We start from the raw sequence: 8,929 nt of genomic DNA, 5'->3' as shown, positions 1-8,929 counted from the left end.
CATAGAAAGTCCTAGATACCACCAAAAAACTACAAGAATAAATGAATTCAGTAAAGCTGCAGGATACAAAATTAATACCCCAAAATGGTAGCATTTCTATACACCAATAATGAAGTAGCCAGAAGAAATTGAGAAATTTACAATTGCACCAAAAGATATCTCAGAATAAATTTAACAAAAAAGGTTAAAGATCTGTACTCCAAAAACTATAAAATACTAATGAAATAAACTCAAGATGATACAAATGGAAAGATATTCCATGCTCTTGGATTAGAAGAATATTGTTAAAATATCCATATTACCCAATCCACAGAGTCAATGCAATCTCTATCAAAATGCCAACAGTATTTTTCACAAAACTAGAACAAGTAATACTAAAATTTGCATGAACTGCAAAAGACTTCAGGTAGCCAAAGCAAGAAAAGAAGAAGAAAGCTGGAAAAAAAAAAAAAAAGAAGAAGAAGAAGAAAGCTGGAGGTATCACAATTCCAGGTTTCAAGACATACTGCAAAGTTTAGTAAGAAAATGGCATGATACCAACACAAAACAAGACACATAGATCAATATAATAGGATAGAGAGCCCAGAAATAAATTCATAGCTATATGTTCACCCCTCTGTCCAATCTATGACAAAGAAGGCAAGAATATACAATGGAGAAAAGACAGTCTCTTCAACAAATGGTGTTGGGAAAACTGGATAGCTCTACATGTAAAAGAATCAAACCAGACTTTTTCTTTTTCCTTAAACATTTTTTTATCTGCTCATTTGAGAGAGAGAAACCAAGAACACGAGCAGGGTGTAGTGTTAGAGGAAAAGGGAGAAGCAGACTACCCACTGAGCAAGGAGCCCACCACTGGGCTCAATCCCAGGACCCTGGGATCATGACCTGAGCCGAAGTCAGATACTTAACCAATTGAGCCACCCAGGCGCCCTGAAAGCAGACCACTTTTTAATACCATACACAGAAATAAACTCAGAATGGATTAAAGACCTAAATGTGAGACATGTAACCATAAAAATCTTAGAGAAGAGCACAGGCAGTAATTTCTCTGATGTCAGCTGCAGCAACATTTTTCTAGATATGTCTCCTGAGGCAAGGGAAACAAAGCAAAAATAAACTATTGGAACTACATCAAAGTAAAAATCTTTTGCACAGTGAAGGAAACCATCAGCCAAACAAAAAGACAACCTCCTGAATGAGAGGATATATTTGCAAATGACATATCTGATAAGGGGTTAATATCCAAAAAATATAAAGACCCTGTACAACTCAATACCAAAAACCAACAACTCAATTTAAAACTGGGCAGAAGACCTGAATAGACTTTTAAAGAAAATATCCAGATGGCCAACAGACACATGAAAAGATGCTCAATATCACTCATCACCAGGGAAATATGTACATTAAAACCTCAATGAGAGGTCACCACACACCTGTCAGAATGGCTAGGCTCAAAAACAGAAGTAATAAGTACTGGTGAGGATGTGGAGAAAAAGGAACCCTCATACACTATTGGTAGGAATGCAAATCGGCAAAGCCACTGTGGAAAACAGTATGGAGGTTCCTTGAAAAATTAAAAATAGAACTACAATATGATCCCAGAATTCCAATACTGGGTATTTACCCAAAGAAAACAAAAATACTACTTCAAAAAGACATATGCACCCCTATGTTTATTGCATCATTATTTACATAGCTGTGTTATGGAAGCAATCTAAGTATCCACTGATAGATAAATGGATAAGGAAGATGTGGGACACACGTGTGTGTGTGTGTATGTGTGTGTATACATACATCCAATGGCATATTATGCAGCCACAAAAGAGAATGAGATTGTGCCATTTGAGACAACATGGATGGACCTAGAGGGTACTATCCTAAGTGAAATAAGTCAGACTAAGACAAATGTATGATTTCACTCATAAGTGGAATCTAAAAGAAAAGACAAATGAATAAACAAGCAAAAAGCAGAATCAAACATATAAATACAGAGAACAAGCTGATGGTTGCCAGAGGGAGGGGGGACCATGTTGAACAAAATGGGTGAAGGAGAAGGGGAGGTACAGGCTTCCAGTTCCAGAATGAGTCATGGGAATAGAAGTCACAGCATAAGGCATACAGTCAATGCTACTGTAATGGGAATCATTAGGACAGATGGTGGGTACACTTTGTTGAATCACTACATTGTACAACCGAAACTAATGTAACATTGTGTGTCAACTATACTCAAATTAAAAAATTAGAAATTAAAAATAAATACAGGGGCACCTGAGTGGCTCAGTGGTTGAGCATCTGCCTTTGACCCAGGGCATGATCCCGGGGTCCTAGGATTGAGTCCAGCATTGGGCTCCCCACAGTGAGCCTGCTTCTCCTTCTGCCTTCTCTGCCTCTCTCTGTGAATAAATAAATCTTTTAAATAATAAATAGATACATATATATTATGAAAGTAAAAAAGCATATATGGATATATTTACAACATAAAATACAAGAATCTTCATATGGCACAGGTAACATGACAAAGTCAACAGACAATAGATGTGGACAAAAATTTCTAACACAAATGACAAGGGGTTGATTTCTATACTATACAAAAGTATCTTACTAACTGATAGGATGAAGAGCTCAAAAGAAAAAATGAGCAAAAAATATGAATATACAACCTACAGAACAGCATGTCCAAACACATGAAGCAATGTCTAAATTCTGTAGTAGAGAATATAAATTAAAGAACTTATATCATTTTATACCCATCAGAGTCACAAAACAGAACTATAACATTTAATGCTGGTAGAGATGAAGGAGAAGGGAATTTTCATACATTACTGATGAAAATGGCATTACCACAGAATTTTAGGAAGATAATACAGCAACAGCTCTTAATTTTAAAAGACAATTACTATACTAATCAGCAATTCAGCTTCTAGCAATCTGTCCCATTAGTAGGGATGGATTAGTACCCCTATGTAGGGACATACATTCAATATTCATTGCAGCTTTCCTTTAGGGCCCTCTGCCTATGTCTCTGCCTCTCTTTGTGTCACTCATGAATAAATAAACAACATCTTAAAAAAAAAAAAAACAGGCTGGCTGAATCAAGGATGGCCCTCCATAGCTCTCAATTATTATATGGCCATTAAAAAGAAAAATTAGTGAGGCACCTGGCTGGCTCAGTTGGTTAGGCACCTGCGTTTGCTCAGGTCATGATCTTGGGGTCCTGGGATGGAGCCTGAAGTTGGGCTCCCTGCTCAGCGGGAAGCCTGCTTTTCCCTCTCTCTCTGCCCCTCCCCTCTGTTCGTGTTCTCTCTCTCTCTCTCTCTCAAATAAATAAAATCTTTAAAGAAAGAAAAAAAGAAAAGAAAAATTAGTGAACAAAAATGTCCATGGTATCACGGTCCATAATTACCCCAAAGTCTCTCAATAGTAGAGTGGATAAATAAATTTTGGTATATTCACACAACAGGGTATTAGAGAATAACCAGAATGAACAAACTACAACTACATACAACAACCTTATGAATGTCATAAATATAATGTTGTACAAAGGAGTAGATACTGAATGATTCCACGTATACAAAGCCAGCTAAAAAATATCTGTGCGGTCACAAATCACAGTGATAGTTACGCTTGGATGGGGTAGAGGGGAGAAACATGGAGGGAAGCATGAGGGGGATTCTGAGATACTGGTCGTGTTCTATTTCTTGATCTGGGTGGTTACATGGGTGTAATCATTTTGGAAATTCACCAAGAAGTACACTCATGATGTGTGCATTCAAAAAAGAGTAAGAATTAGAGGCATTACAATTTGTAGGGATTTCAACTAGGTATTATTGGTTGAGAAAAGCAGAATGCAGAAAAATATATATAATAACCCATTTTTATACAGTATGCAATAATTAAACATCTTACGTATTACTGTGAATGTAAATATATGATCGTATGAGGATATAGGTCTCTATAGGATCATATGGGACAAAAATATGGAGGCCATCTAATGGGTTGACATGGCTTCTCTAGGTGAGGGAGAAAGGATGATGAAGGCCATGCTTATGTTATGGAGGAAAAAAAGGGGCCCCTGTTTATTTAAAAAATGTATAATATCCCATTTATGTAAAATAATTTAAAAACATTAAAGAGGAAAGTTATTTAGAGAGAAGTTCTACCAAAGTTTAACAATTGAGACTTACTAAATGACAATATTGCATAATTCCAGCCCCATGGCATATTGTGAACAACAATCATTTTCCAAGTAAAAATATGAAGTCTCAAGATTATTAACAAACTGCAGTAGATACCAAAATCTGTTTGCTTCTAGCAATATGGTGGACTCAGACAAGTTGAAAATCCTTTTACCATAATCACCTAGAAGTACTGGCTAAAATGTAACATAATTATTTGAAATGTGCAGCTAAGCTCACAAAAAATAAAAGCAAATCCCCAGGTGCCAGAAACAAAGAGGCAAGGTAGAAAGCAAGGGGTGAGTGCTTTGTGCTAATGGGGGAGGGTATTTGTCTCCAGAACCCAGGGGTTTGGTGTTAATTTCCACACACGGGTAGTAAATGAAGCTTTGGAGGTAGGGAATTGGAACGGAGTACTTAGCATAAAGCCAAGACCCTTAAAGGAGTCTTTTATTTATGAAAAGATTTAAAAACAAGAGCAACCACAGGACATGGGGCTTTGGGTGGGAAAAAAAGAAAAGCTCTGTGAGAATTCAAAACCACAGGACCACAATTCACATTGCTTTTACTCTACCCACATAGTTCAGAAACTCCAGACTAAAGAGGAACAGAATTATTCCTCAAGCAGTGACACTACCACGGCCCAAGGCAGAAAGCAAACAAAAAAACTTCTCTGAAGAGTTGCACCCACATCCCAAATATCATGGGATTTTACATAGGAAAAAAAAAAACCCACAAGCCCTACTAAGGAGGAGTTCAGAAGAAAAAACAGCCAAGCCTTTGAGGGCTGATCAAGAGTCTGCACATACAATTATACCCTCAGGAACGCTAAATACAGAGAGATAGCCAGAAAGAGATTATCAAAGAAATGCATATAAAATGAAGACTAGAAAGGAAGAAAACAAATCCTCATAGAACTAAACCCTATGAATGAAAGAGCCAGCAGAATTGAAAAAAAATTAAATAGGAGAAAGCCCATCACGTATCTCGGAATAAATCTTTTTGAAAAGACTGTAGCAGTAATGAAAAATTCTTTATTAAAAGACATTAGAGAAGACTGAAATGATTGGAAAAAAAATATCCCAACCGTGTTTATGGATAGGGAGACTTGATATATAGCAAAGATGTCAATTCTCTCCAGGTTCATCTATAAGCTTAAGGCCGTTCCCAGCAAAATCCAACAGGAGATTTCATAGAAATCCTAAAATGTACACAGAGGATTCAAGGAACAATGAAAATTGGAAGACTAAAGATGGGCGTGGGGCTCACAGGAAGACTAAGCTGTAGTGTTTAAGTACATGAGCTCATTTGTGAGGGGACAGAGCAAGGAGACGTAGCTTAGAAGCAGAGCTTACATAGGACAGAGGTGGCATTTCAAATTAGTGGGAATGAACTATTCAACACCTGGTGCCTCCATATCACACCCCAAAATCATTTACGGTGGATGCAGGAGTTACAAGCTCTTGAAAAGCACTTTTTTTTTTTTAAAACTTTTGGAGCATTTGGTTGATTCTCATTATTTGTAGCACTTGTGTTCTAGGTTAGGACGGTGACCACTGGTTTTGTGAATGCTGAAGCACGGCTTCCAGGGAGCACAGGGCTTGGGCCCTGCAGCCTCTGGTCACAAGATTTTCATCAATTGATCAGTAACAGACCTGGTTTTATGGAAGACACCTCACTTCATCCATGTAGCTGATTCACAGGGAACTCGGGCCAGCAGAGGTCTACCTCACACCGGAAGGAGGCTTAGCTAACACACCTGTTTCCTCCCAAAGCCCCCCCCCCACCTCCCCACTTCCCCCATTGCCTCCCCCCCCCACCTCCCCACATCCCCCATTGTCCCTCATCCCAATTTCCTGTCCCACCTCAGGGCCTTCTGGCACTTAGGAACAACACTAGAAAGCACATCAACACTACATTTGAGGATCAGTTTAACCAGTGAAATCACCAACACAAAGCACAAAAATACCAAAAAAATGGGGCACCAAATAACATGGTGAGAAGGATGCTTGTTTACGGTATGAGAGCTAAACAGCAAGGCAGGGCAGCACCTTGTTTGACCTCAGCTGGTACATGTTTGACTCAAAATTTCACTACCTTGCACAGGGGCACCATAAATATTGATTTTGGGTTACAAATTTCAGTGAGTAGGTGACTTTGCAAATACAGAATCTGCAAATAATAAGCAGTGACTGTATCTTTGTATTGCCAGGATTGGAGAGAGTATTTGTTTTTGGACAAAATGCAAAAAGCACAAATTATAATGGAAAAGACTGGCACACTGGTTAAGTTGAATTTAAAACTCATGCTTGGGCCTTGCAGATGCGGCCCCGGAGCCTTGCGCCCCACCCAGCCAGCGTCAACCCCTCTGAATTCTTTGATATCACTGTAGACTGTGCTTGGCCCGCGTCTCCTATGAACTGTTTGCAGACAAAGTTCCAATGACAGTAGAGAACTTATGTACTCTGAGCACTGGGGAGGAAGGATTTGGTTATAAAGGTTCCTGCTTCCACAGGATTGTTCTGAAATTTCTATGCCAGGGTGGTGACTTCACATGTCACAATGGCACTGGTAGCCAGTCCATCTATGGGGAGAAATTTGATGAGAATTTCATCCTGAAGCACACAGGTTCTGGCATCTTGTCCATGGCAAATGCTGGACCCAACACAAACAATTCCTAGTTTTTCATCTGCACTGCCAAGCCTGAGTGGTTGGATGGCAAGCATGTGGTCTTTGGCAAGGTGAGAGAGGGCAGGAATATTGTGGAAGCCATGGAACACTTTGGGTCCAGGAATGGCAAGACCGGCAAACCAGCAAGGTCAGCATGGACAGATCTAATAAATTTGACTTGTGTATCTTAACTACCAGACCCTTCCTTCTGTAGCTCAAGAGGGCACCCCTTCACCCCTATCTGCTAAAAATATCCTATAATCTTTGTGCGCCCGCTGAAGCTCTATGGGTTCCATATTTTCCTTATTCCCTTTCAAGTCTAGCTGGATTGCAGTTAAGTTTATAATTAGGAAACAAAAACTAAACCAAAAAAAAAAAAAAGACTTTTGCCTAAAAATATGTGTCAGAATGAAACTTAAAACCTGCATTACTATACTGTCCACCTGAAACTAAGATAACACTATATGTTAACTAACTGGAATTAACATAAAAACTTAAAAATAGGGGATCCCTGGGTGGCTCAGTGGTTTGGCGCCTACCTTGGGCCCAGGGCATGATCCTGGAGTCCCAGGATCGAGTCCCGCATCAGGCTCCCTGCATGGAGCCTGCTTCTCCTTCTGCCTGTGTCTCTGCCTCCCTCTCTCTCTGTGTCTCTTAGAAATAAATAAATAAATAAAATCTTTTAAAAAGATCCCCAAGAATAAATAACCAAATAATATTCAGGAAGCAAAAAAATAAAGATTCATCCTCGATGGCCAGTGATTGGACATTTCTTAAAACCACTATCCTAAGATTATCGGTGGATTTTTACATGAGATAATGGGGCAGAAGCTCTGCATACATCAGGTTGTCCACATTCAGAGCACTCATCAAGATTCTGTTCTTTTGGGAACCACTCTCAGTATGAATTTCTGTGTAAATCGGGGAGATACACACACACACACACACACACACACACACACACACACACACACCAGTAGAAGGGGCTTATATAAACATGGGGGCTGGTTGAGCAGGCTCTGTGGATGCCCTACCTGGTGTTGGAGATTGAAGTCCACTGGGCAGGTAGTCAGGAGGAGGGGAAGATGCAAAGCTGGTTCAGACCTACAAGCACAAGGTGGCACCCCATGGGAACCGACTGAAGACTGAGTCCATTCTTAACCGTCTCTGACATTGGTGATGGGGTCATCCTGCAGAAGCCAGGGCCCTTCATCAAGGAGCTAACACATACCTGGCTCAGGAATCAAAGAAGCTGACAGAGGATCCAGGGGGAACTTAGAGCAATTGCAGGCCACTTCAGGCCAACAAAGTGACTCAGCAGTTCAGCAACAGTGTGTGCAAGCTACACTCTAGCCGCTACTTGCCTTTGTCTTCCCAATCACTCAAGGATCTCCCTGGCCACCTACCTTAACCAGAAACATACAAGAATGGGAATTCTGAGAAATGCAGTTCAGCCTAGCCAAATTGTCACATTGCAAAGCCATCACAGTCTTTAACGGCTATGTCTCTTCAGACCCTCCTCTTGTTCTCATGTTAGCTTTAGTAAATTACATTTTTCTCTAGGAAACAGTCAATTCACCTATTTTTAAAAATGGTAGCTCACGGTATTCTTGTCAACTATTTTCAGCAATTTCTGTAGAGCTACAGTTATAGACCTTTTCACTCATTAATATGGTTATCTTTTTATGTTGTTTCTAGTTCAATTGCATTATGACCACAGAATGTAGTATCTTTGGTTGCTTGGTATTTGAGATATGTTTTGAGGTCTAATACATGATCAATTTTTATAAATGTTCCGTGTGTGCTTGAAAACAATGTGTATTCTCTAAATGTGTGATTCCAGAGTACACACACACACACACACACACACACAATTAGGTGGATTAATTTGGTTGTCCAAAAGTCTATACACTATTTTATTATATACAGTCAATTCCTGACACAGGTACATTAAAAATCTCCCTGTATCAATTTCTCCTAGTAGTTGTGTCAATTTTTGCATTATAAGTTTTAAAGCTCTGTTATTAGATGCATATACATTTATAATTCTTCTATCTTCCTGGTGAATCATTCCTCTTAAC

Source organism: Vulpes vulpes, chromosome X (genome assembly GCF_048418805.1).
Source record: "Vulpes vulpes isolate BD-2025 chromosome X, VulVul3, whole genome shotgun sequence".
NCBI classification, from domain to species: Eukaryota; Metazoa; Chordata; class Mammalia; order Carnivora; family Canidae; genus Vulpes; species Vulpes vulpes.
Note: the sequence above shows the minus strand (reverse complement) of the source record.